This window comes from Nicotiana attenuata, unplaced genomic scaffold (genome assembly GCF_001879085.1).
Source record: "Nicotiana attenuata strain UT unplaced genomic scaffold, NIATTr2, whole genome shotgun sequence".
Lineage (NCBI taxonomy): Eukaryota > Viridiplantae > Streptophyta > Magnoliopsida > Solanales > Solanaceae > Nicotiana > Nicotiana attenuata.
This window is the reverse complement of record NW_017670672.1, coordinates 124,946-137,642: the sequence shown is the minus strand read 5'-3', so window position 1 is coordinate 137,642 and position 12,697 is coordinate 124,946.

Sequence of the window (12,697 nt, the reverse complement as noted above, 5' to 3'; positions counted from 1 at the left end):
TGTGAGAGCGAGTGAATTCTTTCTTGTTAGTCCTTAAATTATACTTAAATGCATATTTGAGTGTGTGGACTATCCTCTTTGGTTTGGTGAGAGCACATGATTTACAAAGGATTGGTATCTAGGCATTTTGGAGTTGACATAAGAAGTGAGTCATAGTACGGAATGTATTGGAGTCATCTCTGGAGGTTAGGATGTTAGAAGAAGTCGCACAAATCTTTTGAAGAAAGATGTCAATAGTTCTTATGTTGAGTTCTAAGTGTTGGTGAAAACCATTGTCATTGGTGTGATGCTTGAGTATGTTTTGAAAATGTGTTTCTTGCCATTGTGCTTAATTTTGAAAGTTGCTCGAGGACGAGCAAGAGTTTAAGTGTGTGGTGTTAATAAACGGCTAAAAATGTATATTTTTCGGTGTACTTTCATCTTAGAACTTGTGTGGTTGCGGGAGGTTACATGAGTTTTTGTAGTGAATTATGCTCATTACGTGAATTTTTATGTGTAGGAGAAAGTTGGACAAAATGTGAGCAAAAGAAGTTGATTCGGCACCAAAAGACAAAAGAAGGACTTTGCTCGTTCACTCACGCGTGCACACGAGAGAGTGAACGATCTAGCTGAGGAAAGGCTTGAGGAAAAACAGCCAGCTAAGCTAAAAGGGCATGGAAGTGCACAAGAGATTTGCGAGGCAAAGAAAAAGAGAAGTACTTCGCTCGTTCACTCTCGCGTGCGCACGAGAGAGTAAACGAGCTAACCTGAAAAGTCTTTTCCAAAGTGGCTTGTATTATTTCGCCCCATGCTAACCCAATCAATATAAATAGTCCTTAAACTCACATTTGAAAATGGGACGTTTTTAGAGAGGAGATTATCGACCGAAGGGAGCAAGAATACACTAGTAGCAAGGCGGAGAATTCTTGTACGAGTTTTTTGCTTCTTTCTTCCTATTTTCATATTATTTATGAATTCTAGTATTGTAGTTTTGCATACTATTATGAATAAATAATTTGTTATCTAGGGTTTTGATGGGACCTTTTGTAGGATGAATTCTTATTACGTTTTTATACAATTGAGCCGTTGGATTTCTCCACTTGTTCAACTACGTATTTATTGTTGTTGATTGAATGGCCATTAATTGACTGTGCCTATTTAGTATGCATTGCTTGGAAATGGGTACATATTTAGGTAGTTGTTGAACAACATCACTCCTAACGTATGTGAGGAATCAATACAGAGGGTTTAAAGGTGGGATTAGGAATAACGAAACCTTGATGCGATCTTAGTGAGCGGTGAATTAGTGCCAGCTAGTGTAGTTCGGAAGAATATGTCTAGTAAATTGTTGTACTCGGAAGAGAATTATGACAGCCAAACTACTCACGATCGGTAAAGAATACTCAGGCCAAATTATAGAAAATTTAGCGGGAAGAATTCCGACGATCGGGGAAATCAAAACTCTAGACCTCCTTAGTCTTGTTAGTTGATAATTTACTACTTTGTGTATTTGTCAATTAATTAGTTTAAAATAAAAAAAATTACAATCTTTATATCTAGGAAATTATTTGAACTTGTATTTCTTAGCAATACTGAACAATTTTATCTAAGCCTTAGTTCGATGTGGGCTTCGACTTAGGACTTTTAGACTGGATTATATTTGTAGCGACCGCTTATCATTTTTAGGACTAGAGTTTGGTGTGATCAAACTTTGGCACCGTTGCTGGGGAAATAATGGTGTAGCTGTAGGTGTACGCATTGCTAGGTTTCAAGTTTGAAATTATATCTTTATTTTTTTTGTATTTTATTTTTTTTTATTTTTGTTTTACTTGTTGATTTGAAAAACATGTCATCTTGGAATTATGAGAGTTTTGATGTTGGTAATTCTACTATTGATTTTCCTAATGCTTATTTTGGAGGAAACCACCCATGGCAAAACTATCAAAATATTCCCGAAAGCGAGTAATGTGCACCAACTCAATCTTATGTATGGAATGTGTGTGATATGTGTAGTGGTCAAGATGGTCACTTTCATGGTTGTGCTTATATTTTTTATCTTTCCCCAACCTCTTACTTTGATGGTTCTTCTTTATATTGTGAAGTTAATAGGAACAAAGAACCCAGGATGATGACTTGAAAAATATCAAGGATATGCTAAGGTTCCATGTGGAAAAAAATAATGAGAAACAACTGCACATACAAAGGCAAGATGTTACTATTTGCAACCTAGAGGCACAAGTGAGTCTACTAGTTGAAGCATTTAATACTCAACAAGCCAATATTGTGGATATTAGCCAAGAAGAGCATGAATTAGATACCGAAGTTGAGGTTCTAATGGAGGAGGTTAGAGTAGAACACCAACAATCTAACAAACTAGAATTTGAGGATGTCGATGTTGAAGAAGTAATACTAGAGTCAACCAGGGACGTTGAAGATACAAATTTAGTTGACTCTAGTGTGATTGGTGTTGAAGAGGTTGAAAATCATGAAGTTCATGTATTTAAGTGCCTTGGACCTCATTCCAAACACTTCTTTACATTATGTTCAGATGGTGAAATGGAAATTGATTTGTATGAGCCAATACAAGAGTCAAAGGAAGAGGTAGATGGGCCCTATATTCTTAAATTCTCAAGACCGTCTATGCTAAGTGACACTCCTCGGTTGAAAGCCAATAAGTGCATAAAGAATCATTTAATTTTCATCTCGCAACAATTTGTATCGCCCCAAGAGCATGATCATAGAGCAGAATAAAAACTTGGGGTCTAATTCATAAGCTCGAGGTGGAGGCAAAAAGTGATTCACATCGTGCCGCGACGTTAAATCACGCGCTTGTTGGGAGGCAACCCAAATTTATTGCTCTCTTTTATGTTTATTTTTTTAATTATTTTTTTGTGTTATTTCTGTAGTATCATTTTTTTTTCTAGGAGCATGGGAAGCAAAGCTATTGGAATGTGCAACAACAAGCCAGATGGTTAGAACTAAGTGTGGGGTGCCCGCATATAGGAAAATATCAGAGAGAAGTCTGAGTACCCCATGAGTTTCTAATGCTTCGGCCTTTGGCCTACCAAGGAGTTTCTTTTACCCTCTTGTTATTTATGGTGTGCATTAGGGACAATGCACAGTTTTAAGTGTGGATAGGAGAAGACTATCTGGTAATTTCTTGTGCTATGTTATGTATGTTTAAAAAAAGTTAGGTAGAAATAATCTCTCTTGATTTTTCTTATGGCCATGGCTCTTTTCCAAGGGATGACTCTTTGAACCGTGTAGTAGTTTTTTTAAGGTAGAATTTTTAAAATTTTTGAACTTTTCCCGACGATGGACTTCTTTGACTATTTTCTTGAGGGATTAATGTCTAAAGAAAAATGTAAAAAGGTTTTCCTTTTCTTTTTTAGAAATGGTAATGGAATGAGAAGAATTTGAGTATCTATGCTTTTTGACATGTTTTATGTCGGTACTTGGAGCTGTAACATTTGAGCTAATTATCTTCTTCATGTTCTATGTGCCCACATTTCTTGAGAATATATGTGACTTTCTTTTGACACTTAGGATCATATTTTGACTCATGTGATTACTTCCATGTGTTGAATTAATATGATGACTGTGCTAAGTTGTTAAACTTAAGAGTCAGGCATGAGCCGCCCGGAGTGAATCTTGTGCATTGTGCAATGTGAGGCTTGATTACATTTTGCTCAATCCTGTGTTAGTCTAGAACATGCCCCGTGAATTGATGGTAGGCTATAATCTCATATATTAGTCGCTTATTGTATTCCAATTTACTACCCTTTAATTGAGTTTGAGCTTTAATCGCTAGTTTTTTGCACTAGTTGTGTGTTTTATGCCTTGTAGGATGATTTTGAGCTATGTAGATACTATGGAATGAATTTATGTGATTTGGAGCTTTGAAGTATGAGTAAAAGCCCAAGGATTAAGTCGGAAGCGCGTTAGGGGGCCGAAAACCACATTCGGATATCAAAAAGTCAAGAAAAATTCATACTCTGAGAAAACAACATTGGCGTCGCGCTTGTGTAAAATTTCCTGCAGTCTATTAGAATTAGCTCTCTGAATTTCTCCACTAATGCCCCTCATGGCGCGTCTCCCCATGCAGCGCGCCTGTGCAATTGTCATAGAGTTGTTTTCCTATTTCGCGCGGGAGAAGGTGTTTTCGTCTGGGCCCGACCCTACTTAGTATAAATAGATGTAAAAGCGTTATTTTAGAGACTTTTGACACATCTTAGACCTAAGGAAGCTAAGGAGGAGGTGGAGAAGCAAAATCAAAAGGATTTCATCATTCAATCCTCACTCAAGACAAGAGTTTGGATCGTTTTATGTTTTCCTTTGATTTAAACTATTTGTGATGAATTGCTCCATATCTATGGAGTAGTTCTCTTTAGGGATTGATGGATTTGGTATATTGATCGTTGTTTGTGAATTATAACTCTAGTTTTTATGTATTGAATCGTCTTGGATGATTTAATCGTTGCATATTTATTCACTTGTTCATGTAATCGAGAGAGACATAACTTGTGATATATTTGCATTCTATTTTATTGGTTGAATTCATTAATTATTCTTAGTAATCGGAAGAGGCTAGTTGAATTGATTAAACCTAGTTAGGAGGATAATTGAGAGAGGTTCTCCTGGCCAATCCACTACGAATTCTTGCATATCTTCACCGAGCTTAATTTAGTTCATCTTGCGAGGTTGATACTTGATCGAGAGAGGAGTTTCTTCTAAACGTGTGAACTAATATTTGAGTTAATTCAAGAGACTCACTTGAACATTAGAAGTGAATTATCTATAGTTATATCCCAAACAATTATCTTGCACCTATTCCATCAAAACCCTATCTTCTTCCATTGATATCTTCCTTTGCTCATTACTTGCGTTGATTGTCATTAGTCAATAGCTTATACTCTTAGTTAATTTTAGTTTTATATCACATAAATCTCAATTGTTGATCATCTTGGATAGCAGTGAAGCTATAAACTACAAAATTACTGTTGAACTCTAATCCATGTGGATACGAAATTATATTTTACTATATTCGACTAGCGAGCATATTTAAGTGTGTGTTTTGCGCTCGTCATGTGTTAGTCAAACCGAAATAAGCAAGCTTTGTAAGTCTTGGAGATGATGTAGGCATTTCTTTGATTGTCCATTGAGATAATATGCCACCATAAATAAAATTATCCTTAAATAGCCCATTTGAGCCAATAAACCTTTTCTTTGGCACCCACATTACAAGCAGATTCCCTTCTTTTTTTTGTTCTTAATTAGATCTTTTTGAACCTTTACCTCTGAAAGCACTTATGTCTCTAAAAGAGTAAGGTAAGAGTTGGGATAGTTTTTGAGTGAAACCACATAAAGGCCAAAAGGTGAACGTATGTTTTGAAAGATCATTAGCCGGGCAACCCAAGTTTGGAGAGTGGTGAAAAAAAATTGAGAAAGTAAAAAAAATATAGAAAATACACCTCCTATTCCTCTTATCCGAGCTAATGAATGCATATTTGTGCTTAAAGAAATAGGGCAAAATTTTATATGATTTTTTGGCATTGCTTGAATTGGTCGTGAAGAGTGTGTATTGGAAAGTTAAGTGTAGTGTATTAAAGTGCTAAGGAGGGTTAGTCACTATACCCAAATATATCCTACCCAACACTTAGCCTACATTACAACCTGTAAAGACCTAATTTATCCTAGACTTCGCAAGCTTAGATTAGTAGAGACATACACTACGGGCAAGCCTATGGTACGACCTTAGGATGCATATGAATTTCTTTGTGAGAGCGAGTGAATACTTTCGATATGTAAGTCCTTAAATTATACTTAAATGCATATTTGAGTGTGTGGACTAATTTCTCTCTTTGATTTGGTGAGCACACATGATTTACAAAGGATTGGCAAAGTCCAGGCATTTTGAAGTTGACACGAGAAGTGAGTCATAGTACGGAATGTCTTGAGGTTAGGATGTTAGAAGAAGTCGCACAAATCTTTTAAATAGTCTTGGCATGGGTCTACTTTTGAAGAAAGATATCAATAGTTCTTATGTTGAGTTCTAAGTGTTGGTATAAACTATTGTCATTGGTATGATGCTTGAGTATATTTTGAAAATGTGTTTCTTTCCATTGTGCTTAATTTTAAAAATTGCTCAAGGACGAGCATGAGTTTATGTTTGGGGTGTTGATAAACGGCTAAAAATGCATATTGTTCGATGTACTTACATCTCAGAACTTGTGTGGTTGCGGGAGGTTACATGAGTATTTGTAGTGAACTATGCTCATTACGTGAATTCTTATGTGTAGGAGCAAGTTGGACGAAATGTGAGCAAAAGAAGTTAAATCGGGACCAAAAGACTAAAGAAGGACTTTGCTCGTTCACTCTCACGTGCACACGAGAGAGTGAACGAGCTAGCTGAGGAAAAGCTTGAGCAAAAACAGCGAACTAAGCTAAAAAGGCATGGAAGTGCACAAGAGATTTGGGAGGAAAATAAAAAGAGAAGTACTTCACTCGCTCACTCTCGCGTGCGCACGAGAGAGTGAATGAGCTAACCTGAAAAGTCTTTTCCAAAGTGGCTTGTATTATTTTCGCCCCAGCTAACCCTATCCCATATAAACAGTCCTTAAACTCACGTTTGAAAATGGGACGTTTTTAGAGAGGAGATTATCGACCGAAGGAGGCAAGAAAACACTAGGAGCAAGGCATGGAATGCTTTTACGAGTTTTTCACTTCCTTCTTCCTATTTTCATTATTGGTTATGAATTCTAGTATTCTAGTTTTGCATTCCATTATGAATAACTAATTTGTTATCTAGGGTTTTGATGGAACCTTTTGTAGGATGAATTCTTATTACGTTTTTATATCATTGAGCCATTGCATTTGTCCACTTTTTCAACTACGTGTTTGTTGTTGTTGATTGAATGGCCATCAATTGACTGTGCCTATTTAGTGTGTATTGCTGGAAAAAGGGTACATATTTAGGTAGTTGTTGAACAACATCACTCCTAACGTACGTGAGGAATCAATACGGAGGGTTTAAAGGTGGGATTAGGAATAACGAAACCTTGGTGCGATCTTAGTAAGCGGTGAATTAGTACCAGCTAGCGTAGTTCGGAAGAATATGTCTAGTAAATTATTGTTGTTGCTCGGAAGATAATTACGACACCCGAAGTACTTACGATCAGTAGAGAATACTTAGGCGAAATTATAGAAAACGTAGCGGGAATAATTTCGACAATTGGGGAAAGCAAAACTCTATACCTCCTTAGTCTTGTTAGTTGATAATTTACTACTTTGTGTATTTGTTAATTAATTAGTTTAAAATAAAAAAAATACAATCTTTATAACTAGGAAATTATTTGAACTTTTATTTCTCAGTAATACTAAACAACTGTATCTAAGCCTTAGTTCTCTTTGAGATTCGTCTTCGGACGTTTAGACCGGATTATATTTGTAGACCACTTATCTTTTTTAGGACTAGAGTTGGGCGTGATCAAGAGGCTACGAGGCATTTAGGATAAACTTCCCATCTTTCTTTCCTCATCGTGCGATATTGATTCAGCTTGAAGCGTAACTCTTTGAATTCCTTCCACGCATTCGTATGCGCATATGAGTGCTCGGTATCAGCTATGCATCGGCGGCTTGTGATTCCATGGATGAGGTGCGAGATGTGATTTTTGTGTGTTGATGATGGGCCAGTATAGAGGACTTGAGGACGGGTTTTTACTGTAGCTTGAGTACGGGGATTTTGGTTGTGTGAGCACATGCTTTGGACTTATAAGTCCGGTGGTGTCCCTACTAGTGGAATTTGTGGCTTGATGATCGGTTGTATGGCTATATGATGAGTATGATGTGACTACAGGATGGGTTAAGATGGATTAAATGTGACGAGAAGAGTTTTCTTGAGATGTAAAAAGGACTATTGGGTGCTTGATTTCTATCTTGACATGACGTATAGTCTCGAGTTATGAGTTTATTGGAGGATCTTTCATGTTATTTAACTGCGGAACGAATTAGGTTCTCATGCCTTGTTGGTGATTTCAGACACAGGAATATTAAGTGGGTGCGTAGTAGTTGTGGGTGTGAAAAGGGTATAAAGAGATTTTAGTTTGAAGCTAAGCATGTGGGTTATAACCCGCGAGGATATCTGCGGATGTATGATTTTTCTGATGTTGTGTGGAGGCTTTCTTTTCTACTAGTGGGTTATATCTGTGCGATTTGAGTTTAGATCAGTTGCAATAGTTGACCTAACCATCATGAGGATGAATGCGAGATTTGCAGACGATTTGAGATATTAGATGGTTTGTGTTAAATGAGCTTATGAAGGATATAGTTGATCTCACCGCGGTATTATGGTAGTAATGGGGTATGGTTATTGTAAGTTATCAGATGTTTTATTCCATGGCTTTGAGCCACATGGGGGAGTATGCTATCGACGAGTTGATTGCACGATTATGTGTTGTATTGGTTTCGATTTAAGGTATACTTGTGAATCAGTTATGACTTGTAGAGGTTGAGATCGAGAATAACTCGAGTAAGGGATGTTTTGAATATGGGTTGTATTACACTCTATGAGTATATGGGAATCATGTAATGATTGGGTGGTTATTCGTGAAGGATATGTATGCATGGAGTAGGTACTTATTCGGTTCCGCTAAGGTGGGGTTGCTTCCTTAGGTGTCGTCGTGCTAATGGGGCACAATTCTTTTTGCCCGTTTGGGCGGTAAAATTGATGAGCAGGGTAGATGACTCTCGAGAAGGTTCTAATGGGTTCAAGATTTATATGTAGCAATTGTGAGTTTTTCGATTTGTATATGGCTAGAACCTAATATTTACATTGGATGGTGTCGGGACTCGCGGTATTTCTGTATCATTATAGATTATGCATTTCAGTATCATGAAGGTGAAAGAAATGACATTAGATTCACAGAAGGTCTCTTCAGAGTGGGTGTCTTGGTTGTGGTACTTTTGGGGTGCTTAAGGGGGAATACGACGGCTTACGGGCCTTAGGGAAGTGTAATTTTATTCTAGGATCTCGTGGGGTGAGTTTTGGTTAAGGATCGCGGTGTTCTGGCAAGGAGAAGTATCACCTTGAGGGTAATTCAGAAAGGAACTCGGAGAAATAGGACAGTTTGATAGTAGGTTGGATCAGCACCGTAGTGGATATGATTGGTTCTTGGGATACTTATGATGTGGTAAGTCTCTACACGTGTTTTGTGGAAATAATCTTGGGTTTGGAGACCTGCGTGGCTTGGTTGAGTTAGAGATATTCATATCTGATGGCTTGGTTATGTGCAAATGGGATTCGAAGAGTTCTCGATGGTTTCTACAGTGGTTGGAGATGGACTTTTCCTACCGGCATGAGGAGCATGTTGTGTATTGAGGTTTTCTCCTGGATGTGAGGTTTCTAAATAGTTGGGTAAGTATTCTGCTTGCGACTCACAGTTGATTATGAAATTCTCGTACTTTTCATATGATGGCATGATAAATGCGGTGTGTTGTGGGGGATGGAGATTTGCGTGTGCAAGGCCGCGGTTCAATTTTGAAGGGAAGGTCATGAATTGTTAGACAACATAGACGGTTTTCGATGTTTAGATGAATGTTATAACTATTTGATACTGCTTGAGAAAAGTGCGCATTTCAGAAGGTGCACTGTGTTTTGACCTACCGATGCTTCATTGGTATTACGGTACTCGCTTGGTTGATCGAAAAGTGATATTCTGATTTCTCTATATGGAACGGAAGAATTATCAAAGTATTCCTCGTGGGATGATTGTGTATGAGAGATGTGTTAGATATTCGAGCGGTGAAGTTGGGATCAGATATGGTGATTTGTGTGTTCTATGGATTTGGAGATTGGGAATTCTCAGGAGCAGATTATTTCGTGGTTGTGGACTTTGAAGTTGTTGCCAAAGCTAGCCAGATGATAGTATGTGTTATGATTTAGTCATTGTGGACTTTCAGAGGGTTATTTATCTATTGTGGGTGGCCAGAGTTGATTTGGGGTCCATTGATAGCCCCAATAAGGATGTGTAGTCTGCACCGGGTCGGATTGGTTGACTCCGTACTGCTATTGTTGAGGGATGTGCCATTCGGTTGGTGTTGAGCTTATTCGTGATTTGATATGTTCTGTGAGTTACTCTTCTATGCTACAAGGTGCTTGTGATTCATTGGTTATATGCACACATGGTGCAGTTCTATTTGGGCCTTATGGCAAAATTTGAGCGAGATGGGTATTTGGGTATTGAATGATTGATTGCGCATTGGTTATGTTCTCTCGGGTTAGTGTGGAATTGTGTCATTTGGTTCTTCGTGGTTATGGTCATGCACCTTGGGTACTTGATGTCAAATTTGCGTGAGGTTGTGCTTTGGATGTTGCATACGGCCATTGTTTGGATGGGGTCATGCAAGTGGAGTTATGTTGAGATATAATCCTTTGTGATTGATTTGTTTTACTTGGTTCTACTATGTATGATGGGTTCATAGCATTGCGGTTATGGTGGTGCTTGTTGAGTTTGCGGGACAGTTCTCTCATTTGAGTCATTTTCTATTTTTGGGTACCATTGACATGTTGCTTATTGGTGCACGGATTGCACGATTGTGACTTCAGGTTGTATTAGTGTGGCATGTCAATAGAATAGTTGTGCTTTATAAGGTAATATCATTGAACCTACAATGGTTGCTATCAGATCTGATTGCGGTATAATTGGAAGGAAAATATCGGAAGTCGGCTTAGAAATTGGCTATAGTTCTTGTTGAAGGAGAGAGAGTTCCATGACTTGTTGATCTGATAAGTGGTTATGAGTTTCTGCATGTTTCTTTCATCATCGGCAGTGTACGAAGGTTTTAGAATGAGGTTTTGATCGATATGAGGTTTGTTACCGGTATTGGATTGTTTGAGCAGCTGGGGTGATCGGAATTTATTGCTATGAGTATTTGAGATACGTGGTATACCATGTGATTGTGTCTTGGGTTATGGTTATGGCTTGGTGCAGCTTGTTCAGACTTATATAGTATGTAAGTGCGAGATTCAGATATTGTAAGGAATACTCGATGTGGAAATTAGATTCTAAGGTTTACGGTCTAAGGTTGGAGTAATGATCTTCAGTTATGTTGTGTTCTCAGGCTTAGATAAATTAGGGTGATGTGGGATCACTCCCGGGTATGTGCATGGTAAGGTTACACGGCGGTTTGATGACTATGTAACAACTCTTGACACGTTCGATGACGAACGTATATTTAAGTGGGGGAAGGTGTACCAAACTGGTCTTTTTGAGAATTTACACTTTGCTCGGTGGTTTGAGGTCATGAGTAGCTCGTATGATGTATTATAATTTGTGTGAATTGTCAGTTTTGGTTTTTAGGTTGTTCGGAATCGATTTGGAAAAAAATGAACTTTGTGATTGAAGCTTTAAGTTGGAATAGTTGGCCAAGTTTGACTTTTTAGCATTTTACCTCGGATTGGAGTTGTGCTGGTTCCGTTAGGTCCGGATGGTGATTTTGGACTCGGGCATATGCCCGGATTTGCATTCGAATGTTTCTAGAAGGTTTCCGCACAAATTGGAGAAAATTGGAAATTTGAAGGTTAGGAAAGTTTATAATTTGACCGAGAGTTGACTTTGATGATATCGGGTTCGGATTGTATTTTTGAGAATTTAAACAGCTTCGTCATGTCATTTGAGACTTGTGCGCAAAAATCTGAGTTCATTTCAGGTTGATTTGATATTTTTCGGCGCGAGCTTTGGAAGTTGAAGGTTCAAAGTTCATTTAGGTTTGATTTGAGATGCAATTCGTCGTTTTGATGTTGCTTTGTGTGATTTGAGGCCTCGAGTACGTCCTTGTTAAGTTATGGGACTTGTTGGTATGTTCAGATGGGGTCTTGAGGGGCTCGGGTGAGTTTGGGATAGGTTTGGATTGTGTTGCACTCATTTTGATGTTTCGACACCGTTTCTTCAAGCATAAATGGTACCTCATTAAGCAAATGAGCTCCAATTCCTATTTTGATTGAAGCATTAGACCCATATCTTAATTTTCGAACCATAGAACTTGAATCATTAAGTTTCGACATCGTATGAGAAATTTATGGTCATTTTACTAAGAATTGGGTTGCCAGATTTTTTCAAATTAATTACAATATTGCCACTGATGTCGTATTTAAATATCTGCATTGTTTACAAATATTGGAACCAACATATCTCCTTCATTATTAGGTCAACTGGAGTTATTCAAAAGCCTAACTTGACTAAAATTTCACGTGGAATCCATTGGAGGCAGCAAAAGCGAGTTTTGGGATCGTTTGGCACACAAAACGAGACAGAACAACTTGACAAAAATATTTAATATCGAGGGTTTGTTCATTTGGTCATATTTTGAGTTAGGGAGCTCGGACTTGGGCAATTTTTTAGGTGATTTTCACCATATAAATTGGGATAAGTGTTCTCTACTCGGTTTTGGTTATATTTCGTGAGTCTATCTTCGTTTTTGATAATTGGATGGTGAATTTTAAAGAGAAAATTGGGGGGGGGGGGGTTGTCCAATGTTTCATCGAGTAAATTTTTGAGTTTCGAACATCGATTCAGACTTGTATTTGGATGAACTAGTATGGTTGGACTCGTAATTGAATGGGTTGTCGGATTTTGTGAGTTTTGTCAGGTTCCGAGGTGTGAGCCCGGGTTTGACTTTTTGGTTGACTTTGGGGTTTTGATTAAGATTCGACCTTTATCAT